Source organism: Triticum urartu, chromosome 3A, assembly GCF_056163025.1.
Source record: "Triticum urartu cultivar PI428250 chromosome 3A, HENAU_Tu73, whole genome shotgun sequence".
Classification (NCBI taxonomy): domain Eukaryota; kingdom Viridiplantae; phylum Streptophyta; class Magnoliopsida; order Poales; family Poaceae; genus Triticum; species Triticum urartu.
In genome coordinates this window covers 723,086,692-723,100,425 of record NC_141875.1, presented here as the reverse complement: position 1 = coordinate 723,100,425, position 13,734 = coordinate 723,086,692, and the positions used below count along the sequence as shown (strand labels likewise).

Below are 13,734 nucleotides of genomic sequence, written 5' to 3'. Positions count from 1 at the left end.
TTACATTATGGGACAGAGGGACTAGTTTACACTTTACAGAGGGAGTACAAAAATTATAACCCAAAAGTTGTATGGATCTGACAAAAAAATACTTTTAAGATGAGCATCACTTGTGGAGCACAAAAAGCTCAGAAATTACACATGTATGTTCGTGAAAACATCACAAAACAACAGTGACAAAATGAACTAAAGCCACATCCAGATTTCAGAGTGGCACAGAATTTTAATCAACCCACAAAAGCATCTAAAGGTTATCATGATCTATATAGAAAACATAAAACTACCACATGTTCAAGATTCATAGATATGTTTATAGCTAAAAGTTGAGAGAAAGAGAGAGAGTTATTATTCTCCTTATAATAAAACTGCCACATATCCTACAAATTATATATATGACTTGATACGCAAAAGGTTGCCATAGAAGTGCCACACATACATGAACTTCATATATATAGCTAAATACAGGAAATTGCCATGATCTACATAATAGAAGCACCACATATCAAGGATTACATGTATATACTAACAGACACAAAGTTGCCATGATGAAGAAAATAACTACCATAACTTTCTACATGCCTGGAGGTGTACCACCGTCTTCTGGTAGATATTCCATGTGTTCCATCCATCTACTGTATATCTACCCGAAAACTCGTGCCCTGTGGTGAAAACAAACATCAATTTGCTTTTCATAAGCCAAATTAACCAAAAATGCTAGTTTAAGGACACAATTAACCATGGACATCCATCCTAAGTTGACATGCTATTAACACAGAAGTAACCACAAACAAGAACTGTGATTTACCTAATGTGTGGTTCAACAGTTGTCATGCCATTGTGTTGAGTGCCACCTGTGCCTAACAATTGAGCCAGGCATAAGCAACCCATTGCTCTTGTCACGCTAACAGGCCAAAAGTTTGGCTTTTTACTGCCTTGCTCAATCAATTGTCACCAAAATACCTCACTGGGACCAAAACACTTACTGGAAAATCTAAAAAAATCTCCTACTTTGTCTCAATCCAAACTATGCAAAATTAAAAATGCATGCATCTAAGTGAGCGTACTCAAATTACTCTGATTCCAAAATCTTCACCAATCAGACTTCGCGTAGGTCTCACGCGGAGGGAAAATTGACATCGAGTTACAAAGAAAATTTGTGGAAAAGAGGCATAGAGCAACCATGTTGTGAGCGCAAAAGTTTCCATCATTGAAACATTGAATTTGCCACCAAGTACTTGAAAAAGTTGCCAAGCAAGTTAAGGCTAGCTAATTTTGTATTACCACTATATCATGGTTCGGATTGTACAGCTGCCATGATTTCACTTTAAGAATGAACACCCCAACACTTCTCTTGTGCCCCCAGATTAAACTGTTCCTGGTTAGCTACCAAGTACAATCTGATTAAACCGTGGCACATGCATTTAAATTTAAAGAACAAAGCAACCATGTTGTCAATACATAAGTTGCCACCATTGAAACATTGCACCAAGTAGTTGAAAATGTTGCCAAGCCAGTTAAAGCTTGCTAAATTTGTATTATCACTTGATCATGGTTCGGGTTGTAGAAGTTGCCATGACTTCACTTCAGGAATTGACACCCCAACACTTCTCTCATGCAACGATACTGCAGTGCGAACTTTTTACTACACAAGATGGCAGCTGCATGATTACTATGCAGGTAATTTTTCACTAAAACTAGATAGTAATATCATGACTACTATGGTGGTAATTTATTACAAAATAATTTGATCATCCATGGAAAAGGTGGTGGTTAATTTATAGTGAACAAGGTGATAACTTGACTTTTGCCAAATAAACTGACAACTACATGAATAGTGCACACTATGATGGCAATTATTTACTAAACAAGCTGGTAATTTTGTCTATTGTGGTGGTAGCTATCCAATTAAAAAATCACGATATACTACGGCAACATGTTATGACAAGCTATAAAACTGCCATGTAGTCATTTTTAAAATTATCTATAAATGCAGTAGCAAGGTCACTTGACAACCTCAATTAGTATGCAGACTGTGACACAACCTACAGTCATAGTGATATAATTAAAATGAGAATAATTAACATTAATACTCAAAATGAGACGAGGTAGCACTTACATTGCCCATGGGGAGCGAAGCCTACAAGAAGAGGACGGGATTGCCACCGAAGATGGTGGAAGTGAGCACTTATCATCACACTCCTGCATTGTCTTGTAGCATTGCCAATTTCCTACACAGCAGTAGCATCTATCTCTACCTGGGTTGCAGATTGGAATACTTGCACTCTTTTTGCACCAGGTATCAGGGTCATTGTCTCGGAGGCCTCAGCCACTGCCTGTAAAATTATTGAAACAAACATAGCATTAATATTCAAGGCTAATAAAAATAGAAAACGAGAAAATTAGAGGATATCATTAAAAAGGAAATACGACAAGAGTAGTGACACCTACATTGCCCATGAGTAGCGAGGCATACAAGAAGTAGTACAAATACTGCATGGATGATCTTCATGCGCTCCCCCATGTTGTAGGCAATCGATCACGATTGTAATAGGGTAGCTATTCGATCCAAGAACAATAGCTTAAGTGAATTATTCATATCCAGCAAACATTAAACAGAAATAAAGAATAAACTTTGAAAAAACATTTTTTGCGGGAACCAATAATCATACTTAACAATCATTCTTTAGTTTACACATCAAACAGGAGATGGGCCAAAATCATGAAGTCCCTGCTCAACCATTTTCTACCTCAATGTTTCTATTACTTAAATGACCATATGTTCAGATCAGCAAGATACCAGACAACAATGATCTGAAAATACCTGTCTGACAAAGTGACAACTGTTGCTAGAGCTATATTCTGCTATGGATACTGACGGTTCCAGATATGTCCAAGAATGACGGTTCCGAGTGCCCTACTATATCATTCAAAGGGAAGGAAGATGTGTCATATATGCTCATGTAGCGTTATTAATCACAGAGAATTTAAGATAGTATTACCTGTCTTTTTGAGACACCAAGGTATGTTATCATGTGATTCTGCAAGGTATACGGCATAACTAAATGTAAGCATAAATCTCACAGAAGTGACAACTTGCTGATGCAGGAACAATCGATGAATAGGGCAAGAAAAGAGATGCATTAGTTAAATATAAAAAATCCCCCAATATCTTATTTATATATTATAACAGTACCAGACTAACAAGTGCAAAGATACTATCTAAAAACCAAAATTCTTTTATGTCAAAGATATCGTTTTAGAAACCCACTCCTGTGGATGTTTAAACACGCAGAGAGGATAAACACAAGTAGGCTGATCTTTCCCTGCAGCTCGCCTTCTGTTTTTTTAAATGACAAATATGAAGCCATTTTCTTGGGCGAGAAATGTAAGTTTGTCATCTTGATAGTGCTAATCTAGATACCTACAAATGCATTCATGACCAAAAACAAATTAGGTAAGTTCAATCCCACTTCTACATTGTTTTGCTGGAACAATATGAGAGAAACAAGTTGGGATGGTAATCTGATATGTCTCATTTGTACATAATCCTGTTACTTTTGAATAGTTGAGTCCTGTAGCCTTTTCTAGTGTACTGATATTTGAAAGGGGAACATGGCAATGTGTTGAATTCCTTTTTATTCTACTCATATGATGTCTCTTATCTTCTGTTTTATGTTATGTTACCATGTGTATTTATAGTATGAAACTATGAATGCTCTACACACTGTTTTTCTTGAACATGGCCAGGGCAATGGATCATTTCTATATGCTAGGTTGCCTTATTTTCTGCGGAGTTGCAACTTGTAAAGATGCACAATGATTCTGCAGCTCCAGTACTGCATGCTGACAAAATAGAAGTTCCTTGACCAAAGGAAAAAAGGTGATTCCACAAATTCTTGAAGATGCTAAAGATACTGAAAAATTAGTGACGACAAAAGTACTGAGGAGCAAGCTGCAGGGAGGTCAGCCCAGGATTTCTGGTAATGGACAACCTTTTTGTGGAGGTAATTCACATTGGCAAGCACACATGGACTGCATACCAAAATTCAAGAGGCTTCCTGGACCAGGAGCTCACAGTCGGATAGCTATAGTGGACCAATCATTCCATTCAACTTCCAGTGCTGCTTGTCCTCCTATGACACTGGGGATGTGTTTGGTTCGGGTGGGGGTAACACAAACGGTAATGTAACTGGATCACGGTGGGATTTAGGAAGTAACGGGCAATTCATAGTTCTGTTTGGTTTGAACTAGTAAAGGTAACATTTTACACACGGGTGTTTGGTTTGGGAGATCTCTTTGGGAGATCAAAGAGTAAGTGAAACATCAGTAGCTTTAACAGGAAATATATATACCGATGAGGCCACAGCATGCCATGATTGAGAAATGCATAGCCTAGGAATCTGGCGAGCCCTTGTAAGTACTTCTCTGTATGCCTACATGCAAGCGTACATGTGCACAGTGTTGTATCTGGTTTCAGCATCTAATAAACTTTAAAATATGTTGCGTTACTTATACCTAGGCGCATCCATCCAACTTTTATCCATAGTAGCTTAGCTTCACACTTGGTTACTACCAAATCGGCACTAAATCCTGAACGGATAATATCAGAACCAGAGAACGCAAGGAATTAATGTAAGTACTGTAAATAGATCTTAAAGTGGCTCCGAAAAGAAAGGAAGAATCATAGAACCAATTCAATGGTAGTACACATAATAAAGATAGATACCGCCATAAATAGAACAGATCAAAGTTGTGGTTGACTCACCAACTGGCGGAGGATGCAGTGACAAGCACGGAAGGGGGATCGCTGCGCCGCTGCTGGCAGCTGAGTCGTTGGGAGCAAGAATCCTAGTAAACAATCAAATCAGACAATATAAAAATTAGTGCCAAACATAAGGTGGCATCTCTACATATTCATGACATCCAGACATATGGAGGGCCTCTGGACTTGAGTTGAGTGGGGCAGAGAAACTCACCTGAGTGGTTGCAGCAAGCACGTCAGGTGGATGGTCTCTTGAAGATGAGCCTCACCCTGTAGCCTTCTGAAGAAAAAATGGCATAAGAACTGAAGCCTAAGCAAAACATTCAATTATTGTTCACACGCTGCATTGGCTGGGAGATGCTAGGAGAACATTCAGATAACAACTTCAATAAATATTGGAGCCAAATTAGTTACAAAACATCACCTAGATATTAAGCTCACCAATTTCATGTATAAGATATGTTTGTTAGCCGCAATTTCCTACTCTATCTATCATTCCAGGTATTCACATAAATTCTGAATCGAACAGCCAGACTCAAAGGCACTACATCAAGAAATCATCATATACTAAAGGCAAAAATAAACACTGGGCACTCCACGCACCTTATGCACAACGGTGGCGTTTGGTTCACCGGCAAATAGTCTGCTACGTAGATAGATCAAATAACACAAACTGGTCCCTTTTGCTGCTTCCCTTCGTCGGCTCAATATTACCAGTGTTCCTCTGTGCACCTGCAGGAAAAACAAGATTAAGATGAAAGTCAGGTCGCAGAAGCTCTCCTCATTCCCCCACCGCCGGAGATCTCCCCGTTCTCCACTGCCGGAGCTCCCCATTCCCCGCCAGCCCACTGCCAGAGCACGCCGCCAGGAGAGAGAGAGAGAGAGGGAAGGAGGGAGGCAAGGAGAGAGAGGGGGGTGGATGGATGAGCTGTACCTCAAATGCATCGGTGCCCCTGGCCAGCCTCACACTGCCCCGATCCAAATCGCCGCCGCCGCCGCTGCCTGATGTGTTCGTGAGCTAAGCGGTGGAGATGGGGGACGTCGGGAAAGGCATTGTGGCGGCAGCCTCGCTGGCGCTCACGCACGAGGGCTGGCCGAAGAGAGGCGGCCACCCGGAGAGAGAGCAGAGGGCGTGGGGGCGGTGGTGAAGAGGCAGGACGACGTGGGGTGGCGCTCGAGGGCCAGAATGGTGTGGGGCCGCGCTGGAGAAGCAGGGCAGCGGTGGGGCGGCGGGCGGCGGCGGGACAACGTGGGGCGGCGGGAGGTCGACCGGCGGCAGCCCGGAGCGGCGGTGCGTGGGGAATGAGTGAGTAGTTTCTTTCTTTTTTGAGTGAATAGTTTTTTTTAGGGCCGAGTGAATAGCTTTTTTTTAGGGGTGGCCGAGAGAATAGCTAGGGATTTGGCTTAGGAAAATCCTATTCGCCGCTCTCTGCGGCGAATTGTCGAGGAGTGCCGCGAGCAACCGACATGGGCCGGCCCACTTATACATAGTGCGTCCAACCGGTTTTGGGAACCTTCTAGAAGGTTCCCTGAACCGGGTTTTTTTGTATCGTTTTTTTCTGGTTCTTTTCGGCTTTCTATTGTTTTTTATTTCTTTTTTTTATTTTCTGTTTCTTTTCTTTTTTTAGTTTATGTTTCTCTTCTTTCTGTTTTTTTCAAAATTTCACAACTTTGCAAAATATGTTCGCAAACTTAAGAAAAATATTCGGATTTCATTTTTTGTTCGTGAGTTTCAATAAATATTCCTATTTTTCAAAATTATCCATGTTTTAAAATTTTGTTTGCATTTAAAAAATGTATAGGAATTTCAAAAGGTGTTCCAGCTTTCCAAATTTGTTCCCAAATTTATAAAATGTTCATGTTTTCAAATTTTTGTTCACAAATTGAAAAATGTTCGTAGATTCCATAAATTTGTTTGGGAGTTTGAAAATGCTCTTGTTACCAAATTTGTTCGCAAATTCCACTCTTTTTTTCTTATTTACAAGTTTTGTTCAGAGTTTCGAAAATTGTTTGCAAAATTTTAAAAATGTCAGTTTCTTCAAAAAAAATCTGGAATTTCAGAAAATGTTCTCCTGCAAAAGTTGTTTGTGTTTCCAAATTTTGTTTTGAAATTTGAAAAATTGTTCATGTTCAGTTTTTTGGGTAGTTTAAAAAGTGTTTCCGTTCTAAAAAATATGTTCGCGTCTCCAAAATTTGTTTGTGTGTCGAAAAATGTTTGAGTTTTCGCAAAAAATTTGAAAAAATAATAATGTTCACATTTGATAAAACAATCACGTTTTGTTTTTGAAAAAAAATGTTTTGTGTTCGAATTTTTGAAAAATGTTCGGATCGGCGTTAGCTAGCTCAACTGGTTCGAATGAAGCAGCAGGTCTAGTGTTCAATTCATGGCAACGCATCTTTTTTTATTCCAGCGTGAGCTACTGTTCACGAGAGACATGAGTTTTCTTAAGGTTTTGCAATGTTCTGTGATCAAGAAAGCTAGGTATATGAGCTGGTTCAAATCGTTGCTCGTAAGCAGTAGGTCTTGTGTTTGATTCCTGGCTACACAGCTTTTTTTTATTCCGGCATGAACTACTGTTCGTGAGAGAGATGGGCCGGCCCAGTCTCTCGATCCCCTATGCGATCGCTCGACTGCTTGACGCAGAGAGCGTCACATAGGAGCTCTCATTTGGCTTAGCACGAGCTCTCATTTGGCTTAGCACGTGCGAGGGGATCAGGGGAATGGGTGGCTTTGGGCCAAAAATATTCGCGGGCTGAGGCCCACTTTGTTGGGTAACGTAGCATAAATTTAAAAAATTTCCTACGTGTCACCAAGATCAATCTATGGAGTCATCTAGCAACGAGGGAGGAGTGGATCTACATACCCATGTAGATCGCGCGCGGAAGCGTTCAAGAGAACGGGGTTGATAGAGTCGTACTCGTCGTGATCCAAATCACCGATGATCCTAGCGCCGAACGGACGGCACCTCCGCGTTCAACACACGTACGGAGCAGCGACGTCTCCTCCTTCTTGATCCAGCAAGGGGGGAGGAGAGGTTGATGGAGATCCAACAACACGACGGCGTGGTGGTGGAAGTAGCGGGATTCCAACAGGGCTTCGCCAAGCGCTGCGGGAGGAGGGAGATGTGTCATGGGAGGGAGAGGGAGGCGCCAGGGCTCAGGTATGGTTGTCCTCCCTTCCCCCCACTATATATAGGGCCAAGGGAGAGGGGGAGGGAGCAGCCTTGCCCCTTCCTCCAAGGAAGGGTGCGGCCAAGGGGGGGAGGAGTCCATCCTCCCCAAGGCACCTCGGAGGTGCCTTCCCCTTTTAGGACTCTCCCCTTTTCCTCTTCTCTTGGCGCATGGGCCTCTTGGGGCTAGTGCCCTTGGCCCATATAGGCCAAGGCGCACCCCCTACAGCCCATGTGGTCCCCCGGGGCAGGTGGCCCCACCCGGTGGACCCCCGGGACCCTTCCGGTGGTCCCGGTACAATACCGGTGACCCCGAAACTTGTCCCGATGGCCGAAATAGCACTTCCTATATATAAATCTTTACCTCCGGACCATTCCGGAACTCCTCGTGATGTCCGGGATCTCATCCGGGACTCCGAACAACTTTCGGGTTACCGCATACTAATATCTCTATAACCCTAGCGTCACCGAACCTTAAGTGTGTAGACCCTACGGGTTCGGGAGACATGCAGACATGACCGAGATGACTCTCCGGTCAATAACCAACAGCGGGATCTGGATACCCATGTTGGCTCCCACATGTTCCACGATAATCTCATCGGATGAACCACGATGTCAAGGACTTAATCAATCCCGTATACAATTCCCTTTGTCTAGCGGTACGATACTTGCCCGAGATTCGATCGTCGGTATCCCGATACCTTGTTCAATCTCGTTACCGGCAAGTCTCTTTACTCGTTCCGTAACACATCATCCCGTGATCAACTCCTTGATCACATTGTGCACATTATGATGATGTCCTACCGAGTGGGCCCAGAGATACCTCTCCGTTTACACGGAGTGACAAATCCCAGTCTCGATTCGTGCCAACCCAACAGACACTTTCGGAGATACTCGTAGTGTACCTTTATAGCCACCCAGTTACGTTGTGATGTTTGGCACACCCAAAGCACTCCTACGGTATCCGGGAGTTGCACAATCTCATGGTCTAAGGAAATGATACTTGACATTAGAAAAGCTTTAGCATACGAACTATACGATCTAGTGCTATACTTGGGATTGGGTCTTGTCCATCACATCATTCTCCTAATGATGTGATCCCGTTATCAACGACATCCAATGTCCATGGTCAGGAAACCGTAACCATCTATTGATCAACGAGCTAGTCAACTAGAGGCTTACTAGGGACATGGTGTTGTCTATGTATCCACACATGTATCTGAGTTTCCTATCAATACAATTATAGCATGGATAATAAACGATTATCATGAACAAGGAAATATAATAATAACTATTTATTATTGCCTCTAGGGCATATTTCCAACAGTCTCCCACTTGCACTAGAGTCAATAATCTAGTTCACATCGTCATGTGATTAACACTCACAGGTCACATCGCCATGTGACCAACATCCAAAGAGTTTACTAGTGTCACCAAACTAGTTCACATCATCATGTGATTAAGACTCAATGAGTTCTGGGTTTGATCATGTTTTGCTTGTGAGAGAGGTTTTAGTCAACGGGTCTGAATCTGTCAGATCCGTATGTACTTCGCAAATCTCTATGTCATCTTGTAGATGCAGCTACTACGCTATATTTGGAGCCATTCCAAATAACTGTTCTACTATACGAATCCAGTTTACTACTCAGAATAATCTGGATTAGTGTCAAAGTTTGCATCGGCGTAACCCTTTACGACGAACTCTTTTACCACCTCCATAATCAAGAAAATTCCTTAGTCCACTAGTTACTAAGGATAACTTTGACTGCTGTCCTGTGATCCATTCTTAGATCACTCTTGTACCCCTTGACTGACTCATGGCAAGGCACATTTCAGGTGCGGTACACATCATAGCATACTGTAGAGCCTATGTCTTAAGCATAGGGGACGACCTTCGTCCTTTCTCTCTATTTTGCCGTGGTCGAGCTTTAAGTCTTAACTTCATGCCTTACAACTCAGGCAAGAACTCCTTCTTTGACTGATCCATCTTGAACACCTTCAAGATCATGTCAAGGTATGTGCTCATTTGAAAGTACCATTAAGCGTTTTGATCTATCCTTATAGATCTTGACGCTCAATGTTCAAGTAGCTTAATCCAGGCTTTCCATTGAAAAACACTTTCCAAATAACCCTATATGCTTTCCAGAAATTCTACGTCATTTCTGATCAACAATAGGTCAACAACATATATTTATCAGAAATTCTATAGTGCTCCCACTCACTTCTTTGGAAATACAAGTTTCTCATAAACTTTGTATAAACCCAAAATCTTTGATCATCATCAAAGCATACATTCCAACTCCGAGATGCTTACTCCAGTCCCTAGAAGGATTGCTGGAGCTTTGCATACTTATTAGCATCTTTCAGGATTGACAAAACCTTCCGGTTGTATCACATACAACCTTTCCTCAAGAAAATCGTCGAGGAAACAATGTTTTGACATCCTATCTGCAAGATTTCATAAATAATGCAGTAATCGCTAATATAATTCCAACAGACTCTTAGCATCGCTACGAGTGAGAAAGTCTCATCGTAGTCAACTCCTTGAACTTGTCGGGAAACATCTTAATGACAAGTCGAGCTTTCTTAATGGTGATACTTACCATCATTGTCCGTCTTCCTTTTAAAATCCATCTGTACTCAACAGCCTCACGACCATCGAGCCGTTCTACCAAAGTCTACACTTTGTTTTCATACGTGGATCCTCTCTCAGATTTTATGGCCTCGAGCCATTCATCGGAATCTGGGCCCACCATCGCTTCTCCATAGCTCGTAGGTTCATTGTTGTCTAGCAACATGACTTCCAAGACAGGATTACGTACCACTCTGAAGTAGTACGCATCCTTGTCATCCCACGAGGTTTGGGAGTGACTTGATCTGAAGTTTCATGATCAATATCATAAGCTTCCACTTCAATTGGTGTAGGTGCCACAGGAACAACTCATGTGCCCTGCCACACACTAGTTGAAGAGACGGTTCAATAACCTCATCAAGTCTCCACCATCCTCCCACTCAATTCTTTCGAGAGAAACTTTTCCTCGAGAAAGGACTCGATTCTAGAAACAATCCCTTATTGCTTTCGGATCTGAGACAGGAGGTATACCCAACTGTTTTGGGTGTCCTATGAAGATGCATTTATCCGCTTTGGGTTCGAGCTTATCAGCCTGAAACTTTTTCACATAAGCGTCGCAGCCCCAAACTTTTAAGAAATGACAGCTTAGGTTTCTCTAAACCATAGTTCATACGGTGTCATCTCATCGGAATTACGTGGTGCCCTATTTAAAGTGAATGTGGTTGTCTTTAATGCCTAACCCATAAACTATCGTGGTAATTCGATAAGAGACATCATGGTATGCATCATATCCAATAGGGTGCAGTTATGATGTTCGGACACACCATCACACTATGGTGTTCCAGGCTGTATCAGTTGTGAAACAATTTCCACAATGTCTTAATTCTGTGCCAAACTCGTAATTCAGATATTCATCTCTATGATCATATCATAGATATTTTATCCTCTTGTCACGATGATCTTTCAACTTCACCCTGAAATTACTTGAACCTTTCAATAATTCAGACTCGTGATTCATCAAGTAAATATACTCAACATCTACTCAAATCATCTGTGAAGTAAGAACATAACGATGTCCACTACATGCCTCAGCACTCATTGGACTGCACACATCAAAATGTATTACTTCCAACAAGTTGCTTTCTAGTTCCATTTTACTGAAAACGAGGCTTTCAGTCATCTTGCCCATGTGGTATGATTTGCATGTCTCAAGTGATTCAAAATCAAATGAGTCAAAACGGTCCATTTGCATGGAGTTTCTTCATGCATATACACCAATAGACATGGTACGCATGTCTCAATCCTTTCAAAAATGAGTGAGTCCAAAGATCCATCAACATGGAGCTTCTTCATGCGTTTTATACCGATATGACTTAAGTGGCAGTGCCACAAGTAGGTGGTACTATCATTACCATCCTATATCTTTTGGCATGAACATGTGTATCACTATGATCGAGATTCAATAAACCATTTATTTTAGGCGTAAGACCATTGAAGGTATTATTCAAATAAACAGAGTAACCATTATTCTCCTTAAATGAATAACCGTATTGCGATAGACGTAATCCAATCATGTCTATGCTCAACGCAAACACCAATCTCGATGGTAGAGGGAGCGTACGATGCTTTGATCATATCAACACTGGAAACACCTCCAACACATATCGTCAGCTCACCTTTAGCTAGTCTCCGTTTATTCCGTAGCCTTTTGTTTCGAGTTACTAACACTTAGCAACCGAACCGGTATCTAATACCCTGGTGCTTACTAGGAGTACTAGTAAAGTACACATCAACACAATGTATATCCAATATACTTCTATCGACCTTGCCAGCCTTCTCATCTACCAAGTATCTAGGGTAATTCTGCTCCAGTGGCTATTCCCCTTATTACAGAAGCACTTAGTCTCGGGTTTGGGTTCAACCTTGGGTTTCTTCACTAGAGCAGCAGCTGAATTGCCGTTTCATGAAGTATCCCTTCTTGCCCTTGCCCTTCTTGAAACTAGTGGTTTCACAAACCATCAACAATTGATGCTCCTTCTTGATTTCTACTTTTGTGGTGTCAACCATCGCGAATATCTCAAGGATCATCATATATGTCCCTGATATATTATAGTTCATCACGAAGCTCTAGCATCTTGGTGGTAATGACTTCGGAGAAACATCACTATCTCATTTGGAAGATCAACTCCCACTTGATTCAAATGATTGTTGTACTCAGACAATCTGAGCACAAGCTCAACAATTGAGCTTTTCTCCCTTAGTTTGCAGGCTAAGAAAAACGTCGGAGGTCTTATACCTCTTGACGTGGGCACGAGCCTGAAATCCCAATTTCAGCCCTCGAAACATCTCATATGTTTCGCGACGTTTCAAAACCGTCTTTGGTGCCTCAATTCTAAACCGTTTAACTGAACTATCACGTAGTTATCAAAATGTGTATGTCAGATGTTCGCAACATCCATAGACAACGTTCGAGGTTCAGCACACTGAGCGGTGCATTAAGGACATAAGCCTTCTATGAAGCAATGAGGACAATCCTCAGTTTACGGACCTAGTCCACATAATTGCTACTATCAACTTTCAACTAAATTTTCTCTAGGAACATATCTAAACAGTAGAACTGAAGCGTGAGCTACGACATAATTTGCGAAGACCTTTTGACTATGTTCAGGATAATTAAGTTCATCTTATGAACTCCCACTCAGATAGACATCCCTCTAGTCATCTAAGCGATTACATGATCCGAGTCAACTAGGCCGTGTCCGATCATCACGTGAGACGGGCTAGTCATCATCGGTGAACATCTTCATGTTGATCGTATCTACCATACGACTCATGCTCGACCTTTCGGTCTCTGTGTTCCGAGGCCATGTCTGTACATGCTAGGCTCGTCAAGTTAACCCTAAGTGTTTTGCATGTGTAAAACTGTCTTACACCCGTTGTATGTGAACGTAAGGATCTATCACACCCGATCATCACGTGGTGCTTCGAAACGACGAACTTTAGCAACGATGCACAGTTAGGGGAGAACACTTCTTGAAATTTTAATGAGGGATCATCTTATTTACTACCGTCGTTCTAAGCAAATAAGATGTATAAACATGATAAACATCACATGCAATCAAATAATAGTGACATGATATGGCCAATATCATATAGCTCCTTTGATCTCCATCTTGGGGCTCCATGATCATCTTGTCACCGGCATGACACCATGATCTCCATCATCGTGT

General features: G+C 41.8%; 1 long non-coding RNA gene across 2 annotated transcripts; it reads right to left on the bottom strand.

Moving 5' to 3' along the window:
- Positions 1-304: 304 nt before the first annotated feature.
- Positions 305-6,088, bottom strand: LOC125546208 (uncharacterized). 2 transcript variants are annotated; one of them, XR_007300485.2, is made up of 9 exons: positions 5,697-6,088; positions 5,366-5,494; positions 4,977-5,042; positions 4,766-4,848; positions 3,000-3,038; positions 2,822-2,914; positions 2,449-2,556; positions 2,117-2,333; positions 305-659 (listed from the first exon to the last, which is right to left on the bottom strand). It is a non-coding gene; the product is annotated as an uncharacterized LOC125546208 (long non-coding RNA). The 2 variants fall into 2 exon arrangements; XR_007300484.2 differs by having other exon boundaries at positions 308-659; positions 2,822-2,917.
- Positions 6,089-13,734: the final 7,646 nt, after the last annotated feature.